This window comes from Macrobrachium nipponense, chromosome 13, assembly GCF_015104395.2.
Source record: "Macrobrachium nipponense isolate FS-2020 chromosome 13, ASM1510439v2, whole genome shotgun sequence".
In the NCBI taxonomy this organism is placed as follows: Eukaryota; Metazoa; Arthropoda; class Malacostraca; order Decapoda; family Palaemonidae; genus Macrobrachium; species Macrobrachium nipponense.
In genome coordinates, this window is record NC_087206.1 from 43512953 (window position 1) to 43536647 (window position 23695).

General features: G+C 34.9%; 1 protein-coding gene across 1 annotated transcript in view; it reads left to right on the plus strand.

Annotated features, from left to right (window-relative positions):
* Window positions 1-23438: 23438 nt before the first annotated feature.
* LOC135225767 (protein TsetseEP-like) overlaps window positions 23439-23695 on the plus strand; it is a 102619-nt gene continuing 102362 nt past the window's right edge. Inside the window, exon 1 of the mRNA XM_064265221.1 lies at window positions 23439-23596. The gene's annotated coding sequence lies outside the window, so the exon portion shown is untranslated. The remainder of the gene's footprint in view (window positions 23597-23695) is intronic.

Here is a 23695-nt window from a genome sequence, read left to right on the forward strand (position 1 = left end):
TATTCATTTAATTACAATTTCTTTAGCAAAGGAATAATGTACTTGTAAGCTAAAACTAAACAAAAGTCTGTAAATAACACGTTCATTTACACCATGATCGTTAGTTTGTAACAAGAAAAGATTGTCACGGGAAACCAACGGTTCATTCTGATAGAATCACAGGCTTCATCAGATATTGTCTGTGCTCTGACAGCTGAATATGAACACGCATTTCTTCCCTCTTCTCAGCAGATTTGTATTTGTTCTTTACCTGAATTCACGTCAGAATATCTGAAGGTTAAGTACATATTACGTGACTGCCAACTTTTCTTTTTTAAGTTCAAGTGTTCTTTCTATTGAAGTTAGCTGAAGGACATGTTTCTGAAATTCTCACACTTCACCTTAGCTGATCATGGAGGAAAGTTTTTCATATTTCCCGTTTTGTCAGAATCAGCCTAGGGCACGATGACAAGTTATTTGTTCTGCTAAATCTGCTTCCTTTACACTTTTGGTCAGATCTTCATAGGATGAACATTAGGAACGGAAAGGCAAAATCAAAGATCAAATACTTTAGCCTGTCAGAAAAATTGACTGTTGTCATTCAAAGCGACACAAGAAGGAAATAAAAGGATCACCCAATAGAGGAAACCAGATTTACAATGCAGGCAATGATGCAATCTCAAAAATTAGCATCGAAGATATTTATATAAATTAAATATAATGAAACAGAAAGTTGTAACGTTTAATTCGATGACGTATGAATTAATAAAATAGCAAAATTACGTTAAATTCAATATATGTCAATCATCACGTTAGCTTTATACTTTACTCCAAATTTCATTCTTTCATGGATCCCACTCCGCAACTTTTCCCGTCCACAGCGCATTCGTGCTCGATTCACAATTCACTGCTTTTCCGTAGGTGAATAAAATACCTCAGTTTACTTTACAGTAAATCGTGATTGTTTCTGTGACCTGGGATATACGCAATAAGAGTCTCCCACCGTTCATATCTATCTATCTTGATCATCCTCAGCACACAAGGCTTTGAATCAACGCAAATAAACTTGACGTGAGCGCTGGTCTAACCCCATCATTACACTCAGATGCTTGCGCAACCGTTTCTTCAACAAAGTTCGTAGCTAATGTTAATAATGGGACCCCAACGGGATACAAGAAGAAAAGAAAGAAGGAAAAAGTGGCCAACGGTGTCAATAACCACAGAGAGAGATTTATGACAATTGTTCCTTAATTGAAAGAGAATTAGACTCGGCAGACAAATGTTCACTGAAGAACTTCAGTGTTAACTCACCGAGAAGAGGCTTCGTAATTGTGTTCAGTTATTAATTGGGTAAATACGATGGTTATCCCACTTTATGGATAGTCAAATGCATAAAAAGAACTTCGACTCTATTAAACATTTTTTTGAAAAATACACCAGCATGCAAACAGTTAAGTCATGTCAACCGTTATGTGTGTGGAGAGAGAGAGAGAGAGAGAGAGAGAGAGAGAGAGAGAGAGCTCAATAATCTTTCATAGATGTATATTAGTACTCCGACGTACAAATTCCCTTCTTCATTAATATTATACAGTTAACAAGCTAAATAAAGAAAATAGGTGAAGCGTTTTGACATGAATTGAGTTTGTCATTATAACTACACTGATGAAAAAGTCTAACTCTTAATTACAGTGATGTTGCATATTTTAATCAAAATATTCAGTAGTGGTTCTTCTAGTGGCACTATTGGTATTTAACCTGTGATCACTGTGTTACATATATTGAATCACACGTTTTTCGTCTTTCGAAATCAGTGATATATTTTTCAATAAAATCTGTGGCCTAACCATTACGAGAAACCGTCAAAAGCGAGCGAATTTTCAGCTGCTTTAATTGCTCAGTCCTGGTTCTTTAAAAACCCACTAATTAATGTGCAACAGTCTATTGACTGCGTATTGCTTTCTGTACAGAAATCTTCAGCCACAAACAACCGATTCAGGGCAAAAGAAGAACTTGGTCAAGGATCCTGAACAAGACAGAAACATGCTTCCAGCTATTCTGGAATTATGCTTCGGGTGGATTCAGCATCATCTTCTTTAAACTTGTCATAATAAAAAAAAGTTCAGTGTTTAAAACTCTCTGACAAAACCATATTGTAGTGGAAAGCATTCGTCAGCTTTATTAACAGACTTAATGATTGAGCAGCCTTGAAATAAAATAAAAAAATATCTCTGAAATACGAAAGAAAGAATATGCAAAGAAAACTGTAACATACTGAATAATTAACGCGGAAGCATACATATATATACAAACGTGTAAAGGTATACTACTCTTGAAGTATGCATATATACACATATGCAAATGTAAAATTGTAGATTTGTTTACACGAGAAAGCTGAATGCTGTGCCTTCGCTGAAGCAAGAGTGAAAGGAGAGGGTGTGGTGCACAAGGTTGGACAAAGCGTGAATGTGTCTATCAGGGTTGGCACTTGCATTCTCTACAAAGCCGGAATGTTGAATGAAGAAGGAGAAAAGGCGACTGTGCTGGATGATTTAATGCCAAGAAAAATGGAAGCAATCTATCTCTGAAGTAACTAAAATTAGAGTCATAGAAGTGTGCACTGGGCAGTTTGGAATCACCCTGTGATACAAAAAAATCATAGGTATGTATATATATACTTGAAAAAGAAATATCGTGAGAAAACTTCTTTGACTGAGTATGACTAGTTCAGAGTAGCTGAAAAAGCAATTTGATAGGTTTAATGCTAAGAAGAATAGTGTCTATAGGTATATGTTTTAAACAAAAGTGATAAGACTATTAGGCAAGAAAGGTAAAAATTTATGTTGAGCTGTAACATGAGTCAGCCTGATTAAAGGGCGGGAATAATCCAGACGGAGAAGCTGAATGAAAAATGTACGAGAATGTGAACTGGAGGGAAATTTTTGGTCATAGTAGCGTATGGATAGAGAATAAAATCAGTAGATTATGAACTAAAGAAATCAGAGCTTTGGTACTAAAAAAAGAGCATGGTTTGAGTACAATTACAGGACAAAAGAAAGTATCATGATGTAGTGCATTAGACTAAGATAAGATAGTCGAGGAAAAATGAGTGAATAAGAGTGTAGTATGCTGAAATTTCAGCATAAATCCCACTAAATAGTTATGGGTGGGGGGAAAGTGTCATAGAAAACTTAATGCTGAAAGGGAGGAAATTAGTAAGTATAGAATGACTCTTAGAATACGATGCCAATTGTTATATGAAGAGGACGCAGTTTGTACTGAAAACGAAAAGTGAAGGAGACCAAATTTAAATGTTGTAACAGCGGAATGGTTTAATGGAAATTTTGGAATGCTTGGGGTGACTGTTAACGATATAACAATTATGAGGTGGTAAAATGACAAGGTCCAGGAGTTGGCGGGACAGTAAGTGAGATGCTGTTATCAAGGGCGTGTAAGGAATGTCTCGAAACTAGAAATCTGAAAGGAATTAGAGTTGTTCCTTTACAAAAAGGTAAAAGAGATAAAGATGGTCATCAGAATTAAAAGAGCATGACACTACATACCATAGAATTGAAGATGAATTGTGGGATTTACATTAAGAATGAGACCAATGACAGAAGGATTAACGGGAGAAGAGCAGCGTTTGTTTAGACAAGGAATGGCATTGGTGAATAGATAATTGTTTATTACGAAGTCGTTTTCTGTGAAGTTTTTAAATGTAATTGTAATTGAAAATATGATCAGCAACACTGGGTCTGGTCTAGACTTGGATAAGGAGTCTATCAAGAAATAACAGACACCGTCAGTGTATAAAAACCTATTAAGTAACTGCTAAAATTAGAAGGGTAACACCTTCTGGAACCTCCTCCTCCTCTTACTACTCTGAGGAATAATGTGAAGAGTTAATCTGCAATGTTTAGCAGCGTTTGTTCTGGTCATAACTGGAATGAAAGACCGTCAACAAGAGCAAAATACCCTCAGCAGTATAAAAGCCCGTTGGACAGTGATGTGGCAGAGCGTGGCGCCAGAAGACCCCGGCTTATCTCATAAAAACTTGCTGAAAACCAGAAAGGTAACTCACACACACATACAGACACACACACACACACACACACACACACATATATATATATATTATATATATATATGTATATATATATATATATATATATATATATATATATATATATATATATATATCTTAATGACACGGTAGTGAGTTGTCAACCTCAGCTCTTTCCGGTTAGAGACAAGTGCAAAATGCTGGATTCCTCGAAGATGCTGAAATGATAAACAGACAGGATAGATTACCAATGCACTTTGTGGTCAATGACGCATCGAAGATCCCGAGTTTCGGGCATGGAGCATCTGTGTTTATTGTGTGCAAAACAGGGTGTGTCTGTGTGTGTTCGTAACGAACAGAAAATGACGTTTATTCTAAGGGAGGACTCACTGATTGGTTTTGACAGAGTGTGGAACACGCCTAGAAGAGGTGTTGCAGGTCCATTGGATAAGGTAACGTAAGAGAGAACTTTGGAAAAGTTAACCTCTGAAGTGACAATTATTGTGTCTGGAGAAAGAGAAGTGGGGTGCGGTACACATTCTTTTTGACTAACTTTCATGGTTTAAACGGTGTCATAATTGTGGTCTCTTTATTTCAGATGGATTAGAAGTCACCATATAGAAAAATGGATTCTCTATACTTGTACTGACTTATTGAAAGATTATGATTAGTCGGACAGAATGAGATAAGAGGGGGGTACTTACTTAAATATGATAGTTTAACGTATCTTTTGGGTCACATTTTATTAATTTTATTCCATTTTAATGCTAGCTAGTTTTTTGGGGGAAAGTATATATATTGTAACTACGGGAGTTTATTTTGCCTAGCTTGGACTTTCAGACAACTCCCCAGAGTGATCTGCAACGGAACGAGGGTAGGTTAAGTTGCCAGTAGTTGTTTGTTTCATTTTGTTTAAACGAGTATCATTTGACCTTAAAAATCCTCAACATATATGCATATGTGTGTGTGTGTGTGTGTGAAAGATGAGAAGTTTTCACCAATCGTAGCAGGATTCGAAACAAAGTGCGGAGTTTCGCATGTTTCAAAAGAAAGAGTGAGGTACAGGTAAATCGTTAAAGGGATCATTTTGGCTATTGATAATGCATATGTATATGTATATGGTCAAAAGTATATATATATATATATATATATATATATATATATATATATATATATATATTATTTATATATTATATACATTTATATATGTTATGTATCTATGTTTGTATGTATATTGCAAACCAGTGATTCAACAAATCTATAGCCGATAAGATAAGGGTATAAAAATGTTAAAGTATATAGAAATATAAGCCTAAAATAAAAATTAGAAAAAAACAAGATAAAATATTCCACAACGGCATCATATTGGCATCTCTCCCTTGCTGATTTTATCTCTTGCCTCAGAGCCCCTTCATTTCAACAATTCTTTTCACTTAATTAACACGCCTCTCTCCTCTTCTTCTCTTTTATGTTGCCAAAATATCATTTGCTCTATAGCCTTTTTCATAATCTACATTATTCTTATTTTCCCTACATATGCTGATCATTCTAATTCATTTGAAGAAGACTTTTTGAACAATTTACAACTATCATGCAACGGGAGCTTAGCCAACAGTTCCATTGTAAGAGAAAAGTATTACCCTCCTTCAGTTTAAACCCGCATCGTCTATTCCCCCGAGATTGCCAACCAATTCCATATGTGTTTCAGGTGTTTCATTCTCTCTATATAACGAAGTCTGTAGGTCACCGTAGCCTCTGGAGCTATGCATGCTCTTTCCATGCCCTTTCCTCATTGCAGTATCACGTGGGACTTTCCCTGATTGCCTATTCATGTTATTTGATTTTTCCATCCATCCGAAATGTATGGAGATGTCCAATGCACCGCTGCCATCTTCCTGTGGAACTTACTCAACAACATCCAGCTTTCTCTCGTAACCACAAAATCTGCATCGCCACACTGTAATTTGTCCTTATTGCCTCTTTTGCCTCCTCGCCACTTTTATAAGTATACCCCAAATCATTTTTATAAGTATATCCCAAATCATTTTCTTTTCAGAAGCCGTGGCGATGCAGATAGCTTTTTAGGATATGTTAATGGTATCCATTGAAATGTAAAGTTTAGCAATAAATACGAAAATATTTGCACGCTATCCTTTCTAGACATTTTAGGTTTTAGGAATAATGATAGTTTCAATATAACTATTTTTAGAAAAAAAACTCATTTATCGACGCTATTAGATGGGGCTTTTATTTTGACTTTTAACTGAATCTCTTTCCATGAGGAAATAATGTATCTTAGAAGTATTTTGCTGACACTGCTTCCCATACAAGCAATTTTTTGGGAACTTTATTAAATTTTAAAACAAAGTTTGTAGTTCAAAATTCGCTGTACCTACTGTTCGAATACTGCCATCTTTGACAGTTTTCCACTAATACATAAAAAGTCTTTTTATGAACAATCATACAAAATCATCGATAGCCATATTCCGTGTATTAATTTAAAACTCATACCAAAAAATCCTTAAGGATTGGCTCTCGATTCAAGTACTACAAAGATAAGCTAAGCCCAATAATGACCTCCAGTGTAATATACAAATTCACCCACCCCAAGTGTTACCTGGGGACATAATGTCAGTTACACACGAGGTTGCTAAAGGTAACAATAGATTCTCATTGCTGCTGTTAGCTACGCAACAGGGGTTAACCTATCAAACCCTGAATCCTCTAACATACGCGACCATTTGCTTAAATGTAGACATAAAATATGATGATTTTGAGATATTGGGTAGAGCCTCGAATGATTAGCTTCTAACGGTTCTGGAATTATTACTTATTAAACAGATTGTTCCGCAGTTCAACTCCCAGTCCTCTGACACACCTCTATACCTGTCGTGAGCGTTCCTGGAACCCCAATGTGCCCTTCGTTGTCTCTCGACTGTTTTTTCTTTTCAAATATAGGTGTGTCCTCTTTTCTTTATTTTAATCTTATAATTTGTTATCATTTTATAAAAATTTCATTTTCAATTTTCGTTTTTTGTCTGAGTCATTTAATGTTTGTAAAATTGATGTCTTTTTTCCTTGAAAATGGGACTTATAGTCCAAAAAGGTCGGCAATCATAATACGTAAAGGCATCCGATTTCGACATGCCCATCCCTCTCTAACTTCCATTGTTAGATATATATATATATATATATATATATATATATATATATATATATATATATATACATATACTATATATATATATATACATATATATGACTGGTAAAAATGTTCTGCTGCAACAATTCCATTTAATAAAAGGAGCTCATAAAAAAGACAAATTATAGAGAGTAAGTGCTATACTTTAGAGACTTCTGTCTCTGAAGTATAGTACTTACTCTCTATAATTTGGCGTTTTTATGGGATCCTTTTATTGGATAAGTATATATATATATATATATATATATATATATATATATATATATATATATATATACGTGTGTGTGTGTTTATGTGTGTGTGCAAGATATATACACACACACACACACACACACACACACACACACATATATATAATATATATAATATATATATATATATATATATATATATATATATATATACATATATATATAGCGAGAGACAGAGACAGAGAGAGAGAGAGAGATGAGAAGAGCGAGAGAGAGAGAAGGAGAAGGAGAGAGAGAGAGATACATTGCTTGTATGGTAACATTGAGCATCTTTTTAATTTTCTGTTCATTTTGCTGTTTCTCCTTACAATCCTTTTCGTCTGAATTCTTACACTGTGTGCGTCTCCATTGTCGTTATTACACTGGAAATTTCGAAGTGTGTCAGCTGATAGAAATTGAGTGATATGCAGATCTTGTTTAGACATTTATTTTCATAAGCAGCCTGGGAATTCTTGAGTGACTGCCATAAAGAGATCTACATTATTTCTTCTAGAAACTTGAAAAATGTTCCATTATGATACATCCCTAAGATAACTTTCTCTCGACTGCAATTAAGACGGACCTTCTACCTCCAGGTATTCACAAATGTCTTATCTTTTTCAGATTTAGTAAATCATGAACTACCGGACATATTTCACCTTGTCCGGTGCTTCAGCTTTTACATGAAAGTGGATTTTCTGTTGTGCACCATTTACCTCACATTCGCCTGATGACCCTGTTCATTAATTCCTTTGAACAATCGACGTCCTTGCGCTGGGCTGACTATATTGTTACCCAAGGAAAAAAAACAAAAGAAACATCGGGGAAATTTCCTTAAAAGTCACGTGAAGGGTATTATAAAAGGGAATTAGGAATACAAGAAATTAACAGGAAATCGGACAGTACGGAAAAAGATCAAGGAACAAGTAATTCTACAACGAAACCGGGTGTTGTGTAAAATGAATATCTAACTAAATCATGTCAAGAGAGATATGATTCTTAGGACCTTGACATACAAATCAATGAAGTTATCATTATTGTAACACACACACACACACACACACACACACACACACACACACACACACACACATATATATATATATATATATATATATATATATATATATATATATATATATATATATATATATATATGCTGACAGGCATGCAATTCCTTGTGTATTCAATGGATACATCATGGCCACAAAGCCTTCAGAGGACGCTCACTTTTAAGACAAAGTAATGAGAAAACAGATTAATTAAATGAAAAGACTTCAGTAATAATTAAATACTAATAAACTGAAAAGAATTCGAAAGACATAAATGGCGAACTTATATTTAGCAATATCAAGTACGCAAGAACTTATAAATGTCATTCAATATGAATTGTTGGATTAGTCTGTGAAAGTGTCTGTGCAGATATTTCTCACTGATGGCTGCCTCACTTAGATTCAATTGTCTTGTGGTGGGTGGAGGCAGAGCCGTCGGACGCTGCAATGTGCGGTAGATTCAAGTCCCTTGGCCTTCTACACACTTCCGTTTTAAGCCTCCTTTCTTAAGAATACATTCATGACCGTTTTCCCTTTCTTGCCCTTTTTCGCCTTTACTTTTCCTCGTTGGACGAGTGAGTTACGTGTTTGCCTACCGATTCAGTGCTCGCCCGTTCGATTCTCCGCTCTGCCAACGTGGATTCAGAGGAATTTATTTCTGGTGATTAGAAATTCATTTCTCGATATAATGTGATTCGGATCCCACGATAAGCTGTAGGTCCCGTTGTCACGTAACCAATTGGTTCCTAACCACGTAAAGATATCTAATCCTTCGGACCAGCCCCAGGAGAGCTGTTAATCAGCTCAGTGGTCTGAATAAACTAAAGTATACTTATTTTTCGCCTTTACTTATGCATCGATTTTATTTGTTTATTCATCTATTCGAGCAATTAATCTCTCATGAGTTGTTAGTTGTCGTATTGTGTTAGTTATATGTTAAGATGTTTATGTTCTGTGATCTCTCTCTCTCTCTCTCTCTCTCTCTCTCTCTCTCTCTCTCTCTCTCTCTCTCTCTCTCTCTCTCTCTCTCTCTCTCTCCTTTTTATGACAAGTGGGTCCTCCAGTCCACGGGAGCTTCTTAAGTTAGGCTGCTTTGGTTCCTGGACTTCAGTTTCGTTATGTAAACAGCTGTCCTACATGTAAGAGGCTTTAAAATGAAAAATAGTTTATGCGTTTCCTGTGTTCACAATAATTTCACTCTTCTTTTTTCACTTATTCCAACGCAAAGTGAACGTAAGAATTTGTTCAAAAAAAGGATTTACACTTGGCTATGAAAATTCAAGGAAATGAAGTCGATTTTTCCATGAACCGTATTTTTATCAAGTTTTTTTTTTTTTCTACTGGTTTATCTTTTTTTCTTATCGTTTGCTGAGATTTTATCTTCATTATAATCAGCTTGTATAGTGGTTAGTGTCTTGGTATGCCACTCAGATGTCTTGAGTTCGTGCCTCCCCCACGGCGATGAAAAAATCACTGGTTCTGTAATCATAATCAGTTACTACCGCGGTGTGGGGGTCTGTGGTGGAGGTTGAAACCAACATAAATTTTTGGAAACTTGAATTTCAAGACAGTGGCCTGTGGGCTTGTACCATATGAATAGGTTTCATCTACTGAATAAAATAAAAATATTAAAAGAGTAAACCAAGTAAAAAGGAGAATGATAATGAAAAACATGACACAATGAAGCTCCATTACATTCTGTAATTACCTCTGCTAATGAAGCTGGAGGTTGGCAATGTTGCCGCCTGTCCATGCATGTGTCTGTCTGTCTGTCTGTGTTGAAAATATCGCGGCTGCTAATGAATTTCTATAATAATTATATACATACACACACATATGTATATATATTTATAATTATCTTTATATATATATATATATATATATATATATATATAGATATAATAATATTAATTATATTAATATATACCCTTATATATATTCTAAAAACTTTATAGAAGATTAGATCGGTGCTTTATACACATAATATATATATAGTATATATATATATATACTAATATATCTATATATTAAATAAATATATATATATATATATATATATAGACATATATATATAATATATATATATATATATATATATACATAATTATAAGATATATATATATATATATATATATATGTATACATTTTATATATATATATATTATATATATATATATATATATATATATATATATATATATATATATATATCTATATATAAATATATATATATATATATATATATGATATATATATAGGTATTATATATAATGAGTCAAGAGGAATCAATGAAACGCAGCAGCATCTAGCGCTTTCGTGTATTCCATGTAAAGATTGTAATTCAAGATTGAATCAGCATAAATATCTTGTACGTGTAAGAAATACATCGAGTGCTCTCTTTCTATAGTATATGAATAATTTTGATCATACAATTTATAGGAAGAATTCAAAATATTTTTTTTCTTTTCTGTAGAGATGTTATTAAAGGAAACATTACAGAATCTAGCATCATAAAACATAAGTCAAGTAGTGTTTTTAATATTAGCAATGGCCAATATAAACCAGACAACTGGCTTACGAAGTGTATTGTTGACAACTTAGTAACTATGTAGTAGACTGCTTAGTTGTTTCATTGCCATTCCTAATATTTATTTTGACCATTTGCTTCTTGGTTAGGGTGTTTGGTTGTTGTATATTTTACTTCCCGGTGCAAGGTTCTTTGAAGCGTCCCTTCGGCCCCTAGCTGCAACCCCTTTCTTTCATTTTACTGCACCTCCGTTCATATTCCCTTTCTCCATCTTGCTGCCCACCCTCTCCTAACCATTGTTTCATTGTGCAACTGCGAGGTTTTCCTCCTGTTACACCTTTCAAACCTTTTACTGCCAATTTCCGTTTCAGCGCTGAATGGCCTTAGTTGCCCCAGTGCTTGGCATTATGCCAAAAATCCACATAAATAAAAAATCAAATATATTTTACTTTTCTCTGTGTTTTTATGTTTTCGCTTACTGCTTTGCTGTTGTTGTTATTGTGGGCGGGAAGGGTTATGAAAGGTCTGAAAAAGTGTTTTGCGTTGAGTTAAAAAAAACAGGAAATTTAGGATAGGATATTTATGACTTACCTATTAGAATGAAAATTTAAAAAAAATAGATAATGTGCATGTTAAACAGTACAGAAAAATTATTCCTAATAAGATATAGCATATTTATTTTAATTTTCGTAGGTGAAACAAGGCTCTGTCTGACCATAGATTTTAGCACATTTTCATTTACATTAAAATTTGGAAATATAATGTTTACAACTTATGCTTGAGGAGAAAATCTTGCCAGCATCCCAAATAAGCTGGGGGCCGGATCACGCCTTGTTCATTCTTATACTGTACCCTGATGAGGTGTGTCAAGAGATTCACTGTAATTTCATCGCAGTAATTTTATCGTGGTAATTTTATCGCATGGTAACTACATCCCATACATTTTTACCGCATTGTAATTGCATCGTAGTAGATCACCTCGTCAGTGATTTCATGGTAATGTTTCTTTTACCGCAAAAAATAAAGCATAATTTGTTTTATTTCAAAAGTAAAATTATATATCTAATGTTGGGTTTTAAATGTCTTTTTATTTTATATTTATTCTTTTAGCGTCGATGATTATTAGTTGTTCGACACAAGTCTTATTTTTACCTCAGTTAATCAGTCTAAGAAAAAAAGAGGATAAGAAAGAAAGCGACATTCTTTAAAAAGCTTTTTTTATTATCTATTTTCAAACAAATACATAGTGCGTATATTAAAAAAATATTTCAAGAACAAAAATTATCAAAACAATTCCATAGCACATGATCGAGATTACGTATCCTCAACTTAATCTAAGACAGGCTGGGCTTCCTTAGGAAAATCATTATTGTCAATTAAATAAAGAAAAGTGCTAACCACATCGGAGACAGGAACAAATGCAATGACTGCAATCATACGCATTTTTAATGCGAATTCGGCATCACTTTCGTGCAACTGTTGCAGACCATTTGATTGAATGGATCGAAGTGAAAAAAGCAACTTTTTTATCTGAATTAGGAAAATATGCTCTAAAAGCATTAATCGCTGCACCTTCAAAATCAGTCATAATTATGCTTGGTGATAAGGTTGGTTCTAAAATTTTTAGTTCTGACAAAACTTTTATTGAATGTCCCATCTGCACACCAATTGCTTGCGCTAGATAATACCTGAAGATTTCTCCGAGTCGAAAATAAAATAATCCGGTCTGATCCATCATCACTGTCGAACAAAATGAATGGCTGATTTGAATGTGTTATCTTATATTGCAGGGGAATGCTTAACTGCAGTAAACATTCTGGATTTGCAGGAATTTGTGCTGCGGAATTTCTAGCATGTCGTATATTCAACAACTCTAACAGTAATACTTGGACGTTTTACAGAAAAAAACAAGTGAATTATATTTTATTATTCATTTATTTTTTTGCGGTGAAAGAAACCTTACGATGAAATCACTGACGATGTGATCTATTACGATGTAATTACAATGCGGTGAAAATGTATGAGATGTAATTATCATGCGATGAAATTACCACGGTGAAATTATCACGATGTAATTACTGCGATGAAATTACCGGACACCGTGTCAAGAATATACGAAAGCGCTAAGTACTGCTGCGTTTCATTATTCCCTGCTAGCTCTTGATATACAATATTCACGTGTTGCTGGTGCTTGTGATCACATAACACACACACACACACACACACATATATATATATATATATATATATATATATATGTGTGTGTGTGTGTGTGTGTGTGGTGTGTGTGTGTGTGTATGTATAACTGAATCACGAAAGTTAAGAACGTGATAAATCCATAAATAAAGATATATGCACGAAGGAAAAATAAACGAAGGAGGTCTGCAAGATCTTTCGACGTTAAAAGTCCTTTACTGAGCAGAGACTGACATAAATACGAGAAAAGACAAATACAAGAAGATTCGTATAACTGACAGATAGGGATTATAAAGAGATTAGTACCAAGTATCCGACACACCTGGAAGATAAGAAACCTTCCCAAACAAGCATAAACAATGGGTGCAATTAAAGGTTTAAGACAATCATCTCAGATACAATTTCAAGACAATTAAAGGATTGTAGGTGACAGCTATTCAGAACTTGGTAAACAAAACCATATTCACAATACATGTCAGACATACATTACAACAAAATTAATAACTCTAAGGCAACTGATTTTTATTTAAGTCAGTAATTATATCTTTGAGGTCATTCTTAAACATGTTACAGATACAAGGGTCTAAATGAAAAAGGCCACGACTAACATTGAAATTACAATGAAAAGTAAGTTGTATTAAAGCAGATTCTAAAAGATTTCGTGATAAGACATCTCTTGACCTTGCAATTACTGAACTATCAATCCAATTTATTCGGTGGTTGTTTTCACTTGAATGAATGAATAATGCATTAGATTTTTGCCCAGTTTTTACAGAATCCTTTATCACCATTACTCTCAAACCTGTATATGGAATTCTTTGAAAAACGCTACTTGCCTAATATCATTCATATTCCTGTAAAGTGGTATCGTTATGTTGATGATTGTTTAGCTGTTCTTTCTGTCGGTATTGATGTAAATGATTTACTCTCTAAATTAAATTACCAGGTACTATCGATTAAGTTTACTCTAGAATTAGAAAAAGACAATTGCCTCCCTTTCTTAGACGTTTTGATACATAGAGAACCATTTCAATGTAAATTCAGTATTTATAGGAAACCGACTAACAACTTAACTTATGTTCATTTCTTCTCAGGCCACCATCTTAACATAAAAATATCAAATTTTTCCTCTATGTTTTTACGAGCATTGCGAATTGTCAGTCCACAATATTTGGATCAAGAAATTGAATACATAAGAAAAATAGGGAAAGATTTATGCTATCCTTCACATATATTAGACATTTGTTATAATAAAGCCCACAAAAAGTTTTATACTGTAAGTAACACGCAGAAAGAAAATTCTAAGAACATTCTCAGTTTGCCTTATTTCAATGGATTTGAAACCATTAAATCATTGTTAAAAGCTTTTAATGTCAACTTTGTTTTTTCCTATAATAACACACTAAAAGGAATGTTAATAAAAAATGGACCCAGAGAAAGTAACAACATAATATATCAAAATTCCATGTATGGATTGTCCCTCATTTTATCTCGGACAGTCTAGCAAAGGCTTAGAAGTAAGGCTAAGCCAGCATAAATATTCTGTAAAACTGGGCAAAAATCTAATGCATTATTCATTCATTTAAGTGAAAACAACCACCGAATAAATTGGATTGATAGTTCAGTAATTGCAAGGTCAAGAGATGTCTTATCACGAAATCTTTTAGAATCTGCTTTAATACTACTTACTTTTCATTGTAATTTCAATGTTAGTCGTGGCCTTTTTCATTTAGACCCTTGTATCTGTAACATGTTTAAGAATGACCTCAAAGATATAATTACTGACTTAAATAAAAATCAGTTGCCTTAGAGTTATTAATTTTGTTGTAATGTATGTCTGACATGTATTGTGAATATGGTTTTGTTTATCAAGTTCTGAATAGCTGTCACCTACAATCCTTTAATTGTCTTGAAATTGTATCTGAGATGATTGTCTTAAACCTTTAATTGCACCCATTGTTTATGCTTGTTTGGGAAGGTTTCTTATCTTCCAGGTGTGTCGGATACTAGGTACTAATCTCTTTATAATCCCTATCTGTCAGTTATACGAATCTTCTTGTATTGTCTTTTCTCGTATTTATGTCAGTCTCTGCTCAGTAAAGGACTTTTAACGTCGAAAGATCTTGCAGACCTCCTTCGTTTATTTTTCCTTCGTGGCATATATCTTTATTTATATATATATATATATATATATATATATATATATATATATATATATATATATATATATATGCTTGTATGGGTGTGTGCATCCTTTATTGCAGATAGCTTAATTAAAAGTTATCAAATCACAGATCGATTTGATACTGAGAGTCAGAAAGAATCAGTGAATATGTAACCACGGACACCGAACTTTTCATTCGTGATGGATCTATGTCTCTGGAAGCATACAAGTACCAAAACAGCCTAGGTAAAGATCCTCTGTGACGCTGATGCTGATTAGTCTCCAATGCATCAAGACCTCTTCTCCTTCAACCTTTTGAGTTGCTCTTTATACCTTTGATCTCGGGGTTGGTACCGTTTTATTGTGAAAAGACATCCTTGATCTTCATCAGCTAATTACCTCGTATTCTAGGACATTTTGCCAACACCAGTAGAATTATACTAGGATTATATATAAGGCAGCTAGCCTTTCACCCGTATTTGTTGATCGCTTTCCCCTCGTATCTATTGGATGATATCCACAACGACAATGACAGATCGCTTAACCGGTCCTTGGGATAAGTTGTGTTCCTGCTTTGAGATGGAAACAAGCATAAGTGGAAGATAGAACGCTTTGTATACCTGACTGGCACTTCTGTCTTTTAGATTTTTTTTTTTTTTTTTTTTTTTTTTTTTTTTTTAAGCAAGCCTACCTTATGGGTTCACCACAAACCCCTAATTTTGAAATGTTATATTTCCTAGACATTTTTTTACGGAGCTTTGTGACAAGCCATACGAAACGTGATTTTATGTATTCACAATCACTACTGTTTCAAAAGAAATTAGTGTTTTTCCAAAATAACAAAATACTCAAATCAGAGTGGAATTCGTAGTTTATGAAGACTGATCTTCGAAATAAACTGTTTTATATAAAATAAAAAAAAATTATTATTTTCATTAGAATATTTGCACTTCATTTCACCGAGAATTAAGCTGATCCTGAATCATTCAGATTGTTGTGGTACCTAACTGAATTTTTACCTCTTATGCATTGTGTAATAAATTAAATACAATGTACGAGATCAGACCCTCCAAGTTCAGAAAAAGAATGAAACTGAAAATGCCGAATTTCATGTTCCAGTAATAATCTTCGCTATATAAGCCAAAATTAGACATTCATACAGATGGTGTAAGTGGTTGAATAAAACAATTTTTTTAAGGAAATGTGTCTTATATAAAAAATCATATAAATCTAAGTTCCTCTATAAAGCAACACATTTCACATATCAAAATTGCAAAGAAAGATACTGTGTTTGCGAATGTGGTCGAAATTCGCTGGATTCGATGCTGCTGAACTCTGAGAAGAGACACTCGTAGCTATGCCAGACTGGTCTATATCAGTGAGTAGGGCTTCTCGGAAAACGTGTGGTTGAAGATTTTCTGTCCCCTCACTGATTGATGGCCTCTTGTTTCACTGTTGGCTTGTTTCTGGAACTGGCAGAGGTGAAGACTTTTCGTCTGCGGTTTCATCAAAGCTTCAAAAGCTTGATTTCCGAAACGATGTTGAGAGGTCTAGATTTAGCCGTGTGCTGGTAAAATGGAGGGAAAGACTTCGTGGAATATAGAATTGAGGCCAATGGCTAAGCACTGGGACCTATGAGGTCATTCTGCGCAGAAAGGGAAATTGACAGTAATAAGGTTTGAAAGGTGTAACAGGAGGTAAGCCTAGCAGTTGCGCAATGAAACTATTGTCATAGATGGTGAAAAGTCAGATGGAAGAAAGGGAAAGTGAATGGAGGCACAGTAAAATGAATGAAAAAGGTTGCAGCTAGGCGAAAGCACGCAGCAAAGAAACTTGAGTAATGCATACAGTGGGCCCCATGAGGTGCATTGATGGCGCTACTCCCCTACGGGGTAGAAGGAAGGATGGAGTTTCCTCTTGCTGACGATGACGAACTTTTGGCGCAGGAGACCTGGAATCACGTCTTTGGACATTCTCTTGGGTCGTTCGTTGCATCTCGCTGTCGTTGAGTTGCCAGTGAAGCTTCTTCTGTTCTTTTTACTCCGACCTCCCTAACTGGAGATGAAGCTTTCCCTTATAAAACTTACTTAATAAGACCTGATCCCGTAGGCGGGTAGTGCCGTCTATGGACCTCATGCGGGGCACTGTAGGCATTACTTAAGGTTCTTTGCAGCGTGCTATCGACCCTAGCTGCAGACACTTTCGTTCCTTTTACTGTACCTCCCTTCATGTTCTCTTTCTTCATCTTACTTTCCACTCTCTTCTAACACTTGATTCATAGTGCAACTGCTTTGAGGTGTTCCTCCTGTTGCACCATTCAAACCTTTTACTGTCAATTTCCGTTTCAGCGATGAATGAACTAATAGGTCTCAGTGCTTGGCGTTTGACTTAAATTCTATACTAAACTCAACTAAGATCTGATCCTAACTCACAAATTGAAATGAATGTAACCAAAACGCTTTTCAATGATCGCATATCTCGAGCCTGTAGAGTAGTGGAGAATGGTTGCTTCATGCATTCCACACAACTTTATCAGTGATTCAGGTATTATTGCTGTTAAGAACCAGAAACACCCGATATAGGTGCTACTCTCTTCTCAGACACCCAGGCAAGCAGGCCATGCTCCAACCCGAGCTTCTGAAACCCGAAAAGCTTTCAGGAAGTACTTGAGCTCTCCTCAAGGAGCTTATGATTTGGTCTCAATAAGAATTGGGTAACTTACAATTACATTTCCAAGCCTCGCCACACACGAACACACAGCCACATACATGAAATATATAATACATAATTATTATTTTCCTAAGTAAAAAGCTGCAGTTGCAAGACTATATAAGAAGGAGGAAAGAAAATAAATGTGTCAGTTACTGTTGCTTCTAAATAAATTCCTATATCAGACCATACTTTATCCTTGTTAACATTATTGCTATAATCTTCGTTGGCCATATTATACAACACCTCATAGTTCTGAGCAAGAGTAATTCATTTTTCCTCGTCCATCTTGGGACACACAGCCCTACATTTTCCTTGTAAAGAGCTCACTAACTGCTGATGCGTTAGGTATCCGTCCAGAGGCGGCACTGATCAGTACCTGACCGGCATTTTGACTGTACCTGCAAAATATTGTCGTCGAGAAATCCCACCGGCATTTGCAGCTGCTGGTCCGTGCGGGTCAGGTATAATGAGAATGCTTCAACCTTATACCACTGAAAAATATTTTGCAGGTCCGGTAAGGTACGGTTAGTTGCAGGTGTCCTTGCGTATATACTAGTGTGATTAGACCTTCAACAGGATGTTTCAGAATAGATGATCAGAGTTGAGCACCAACCATGGAGGTGCTCTTGTCATTCACTGAATTCAGAAAAAAAAAACTTCAAATTGTGTAACTGATGTCAAGCATTTTGAAGTGGCAATGAAAATGCTCAGAGGTTTTGAGTGAATACATCTTACAGTGATCAAGGATGGGAAATCAAAAATCAAACTAAAACAGAAGATAATTCAGGTAATAACGTCATACAAAATGTTTGCATGATATTCTGAAGCATGCTGTTCACTAATAGCTGCGCTGACTTTTTTATATTTGTTCCCTCATCCATTTGATGAATTCTGACCTCAAGTTACATGTTGACATTCGGAAGTTTTTTTTGTTAATATATGCTGAAGATTTTTTGGAAATATATTTATTTCAAGAATAGTAAACAAATTGTGAACGCATAATCTGAGATTATAATATATTTTATGTATAGTTCCACCGAGCACGGTTTTCTGTAGGTGTTCAAGAAAATAAAAACAAACTGAAATTTTCTCTCACGTTCCAGAAGTACCGACATAATGTAAATTGAATTCATACATTCATTTAGCTTGCTGAAATGTTATTGTTAAAGAATGGGTGAAGTTTCATTAAATTGTAATTGCGATTAAAAGTATATTAGGGAGATTTTCCCGAAGTTTATACATAATCTGCTTATTCGAGGTATTTCCAGACTGACAGAGCTGACCGAGAATTTTGTAACTCTTACTTGTGTAACGCCAGTGTATAGAGGAATCATCGAGAATTGCAACAACTACAGTATACTGTATACGTAGAGTGGGTAAGGAGGAGAGGACAGGCGGACAGCAGCAGAGAACACACGGAAGGCAGCCTATCTCACGACCACAATAATCTCACGTAGAGAGAACCCAGGTCTTTATTTAGAGGAATTTATTTTAGCGGCAGTCGAGAGGGGAGCCGTTCCCAGCGAAAAGAGGAGTGTAAATAGCACCTCTTTCGACCACTTGCACTAGTTACGCTCAGTCTGAAGTGAAAGCACATTGCGAAGAATGTTGGAATAAATTTATAATTTCATATGTTATTGTTTTAATAATACCATATTACAAAGTCAGAAGGCCAATTCCACCACGAACTTTTCTTTTCACATATTCTGACATAAATATTATTTGTTTTTATTCATTTCATATGAATTTCATTGTTACTCACTCTCTTTGCTACTCATTCCTTCATTCCTGCTGCCCATCCCTTGTCTTGTCATTTCAGATAAGCCTGCGGTCTAATTGTGTCGTTTTGAAGAAAAAGGAACTTACATTTTCCGGCTGATAGCATCAATCTTGGAATTTTTTATTGGAGTCACGGTGCTTCAATGAGACAACGAGTGGAAACCAAGTATAACAAAGTAGAGAATACAATGTGAGTAAATAAAGTGAAATAGATGGAGAAGAAAAAATGCAAAGAGAATGTAATAAGAAGGCAGTAAGAAAGTTCTTTTTTTTTTTTTAAATAAAGAGGATACTGAGAACCGAGAAAATAAATTGCTTTTGAGTGATAATAATTGCTGTTACTTCGCAAAGGTTAAAACCACAGATAATGAAAATTGTGCTGATGAAAGAAAATGAAACTTTTATATAATTTAGAAGTATCTTAGAATTTTTGTTTTTGTTAGCAACATATGCATGATTGCTTCTCAAAATCTAAATAGGTTACAAAAAAAAAAAGGAGAAGTAATGATCCTTCACTCTAAGGTAAATGAATAATTTTACTTTTTCCCAGAAAACTGGGCAAATAAGATATTGATTGATTGATCCTGATCTGTCTTGCACACAATTATCTGGCTCTTTGTTGTTTCTCAAACTGTTCATGTTTGATGGACTCAACCCTGAACACAGGGTAGATTATCAAAGATGACTTTGGTTTGAGTAACTTCGGTGCGTGTAAGTTCAAATCACATAGGATATATACATTCGCGAGAGCATTTCTATTGGAACATCAGAGCTACAAACTTGCGTGTTTATTCCCTCAGCGTATCTCACTCTCTCTCTCTCTCTTTCTCTACACACACACACACACACACACACACACACACACACACACACACACACATATATATATATATATATATATATATATATATATATATATATAATATATTTATATATATATATCTGTATATGAATAATTATTATATCACCGTGATTCATACAAATTATTCGAGCTACAAATGTCTTTTAATATCTAATTCGCTCTACCTCGAAATTGATATATTTTCATATGTGTAAACCGAAGGGGAATTTTTTAGTTGATAATGATTTCGTCCTCTCGCGGGTTCGAACCACCGCCCAGCGGACAGAGACGAAATCAAGACGTCAGTGATGTTATCGATTCGGCTAACAAGTGCATATTTAGATTATATATATATATACAGTCTCGGTAGTAGGGCCACTACCTGGAAATCTTAGCTTGATGATGTATAATATTGCAACGGTTAGTTATTACATTTCATTATGCAAGGTTTCGAGGTGGATAACCTTGTCTTTATATTACTGTTGTCATTTCCAACACGATGGTGCGGTCATCTACCTCAAAAGCTTGCATAACGAAATGCTCTACCTGGTCTGGCATTGTATTCATCATCAAGAAAATATATATATATATATATATATATATATATATATATATATATATATATATATATATATATATGTGTGTGCGTGTGTGTGTGTGTGTGTGTGTGTGTGTGTTGTGTGTATGTATGGATGTATGGAAAAGCATCTTTTATGTTACTACTATATTCGAAACCATCATATTGTTAAGATCCTTTCTCTGAATATTGTGTTAATCATTTTTATTAGCTTTATTTTATTTATTATTTGTTTTCTGTAGAAAGGAGATCGTCATTTGTTTGACTTTGCTGAGCTTCCAGTCACCTAAATTCGGCTTTCAGGGCAAAGAGGAAAAGCCTTAACCGGAAATTCAATCTTTTGAGAAGGATTTGGATGACATTTTGCCTCGCGGGATTTTGGAATGATTTCTCCTAGCTGTCTGTTAAATAATTACAAAATGTTCCTGAAATGCCTAGTCATTTATCGTCAATATTTCACCAGTCCTATTTATCTTGTCCATAAATGAATTCTATGCTTATGAATATGGCCGCCATATCCATTCATCAGCTGACGGAATCGGGCCAAATTCGAGAGTTGGAAATTTCCTAGGGATGGACTCGTCATGCGCGATCGTCGTTTCGAAAATGGCAGTTTTACACCCGTAGAGTTTCGCGTTCTAGGCGCACTCCCGATTCTTGAAATGTGGCTGAAATTGGAATGGGAAATTCAAGAGCTTTGTAAGACCTCATTTTCATTTTGCCACACGGGATTTCTCGTTAATCGGGGGGGAAAATGATTAACAATCGGCTTTTCCGACAGGTGTCTCTGCTCCCAATTAAAGTTGCACGGTGAAAATATCTGTTATTTAGCCACCTTTGGATAGATAATAATGTGTATATATATATATATATATATATATATATATATATATATATATATATATATATATATATATATATATAGTACATAGATATATATATATAGGTAGATAGACAGATAGATAGATAGATTACGTGTCTTTGCGTGTGTATATAGGTGTATCTTTGCTTTTGCATACATGGATGTAGATATACCATTGCACGTTTTCGTTTAACCATTTTAAAATATATACGCATATGTGTAAGTCTGTGAGTAGACTCTTCTCAGCTAAAAGCTTGTTGCCATTAAAGATGACCAGTTAGCTCTCTCTCTCTCTCTCTCTCTCTCTCTCTCTCTCTCATGCAGTTTCCTGTTTCCTTTGGCTTACCGTTGAACATGCACTCAAATTGATTGACTCATGTTTTGTGGGCGTGGCTCTACTTACCTTTGACGTTACTGCCAGGCGTACAATATTTTGCTTTCAGTTTAAAAGAAGGGTTGTATATCAGACATTTTATGTCAATATGAACAAACGAATGGTTTTCTGTTTGCTGTTATCATGTAGCTTAGAAAGGAAGAAACATAATGCAGCGTTTTTTATCTATTCGGAAGATTACCTCTTCTTTTTTTAATTGTCTATCGATTGATGTACAAATTTTGAGAAAGGTTGGATGTGGAATTTACCGAACAAATGCAAGCTGTCTTTTCTATGCTTCTGATAATGTTTGGGGTAGGGAGAGAAAATTTATTTTCTTTAGTTTACATGAAGCCATGCACACGCTACCTAATTTCATCTGTCAGTGGTTTGTAGGACTTGCTTCTATGGCTGATTAATAGAAAATTGAATTTCTATTTTCCACACAAACTCGGGGTCTGTCGACTGAATGATGATTCCACTTTCGGCCTCGGGGTTGGAAAGTTCAGATGGCATTTGAATTGATACGAAGGAAAACTATAATGAAATAAGCGTAACCGCTCTCATCTGTTATTGATTTGAAGTTGCAATGAAAAGCAGACGATGTAGGAACCTGAGAGTTTAGCCGCCAGATAAAACAAGCAAAAAATTCTTGTCCAGAATCCATTACCAAAAAGAAGGTATTTGTCTCGCATCGAAATGAAAATTTACGTTACGTAGCCAGTTGCGGGAATAATCTGAGCGCTTTCTGAGGCTTCAGTTGCCAATTCTTCATTACCACGAATCAAAGGGACATTGATCTGCAAAAATGTTAATTCAAGAAAAGTGACATATATCTAGGGAATCGTTTAAATTAACCAATTTCATTGTAGAAACTGGCATCTCAAGGATATGGGCGGAGCTAAAACATGACCGAGTGGGCGGTGCTTCTGATGGTGACCGAGGTGCAGGCGGCAACTTCAACTTGGAGCGGCATCAGTCGTAGCGTTTGACTCGTGGAAAAAACGACGAAGTGTTTCCGCCTTCCGCTCTTCTAACCAAGGTAAATTAATTTAATTTGATTATTGATTTTGTTAACTAATTAAAGCTGAAAATGGACTTGGAGTGCTGGCGTAAAGCGAATTTCTTTGCCATCAGTTTG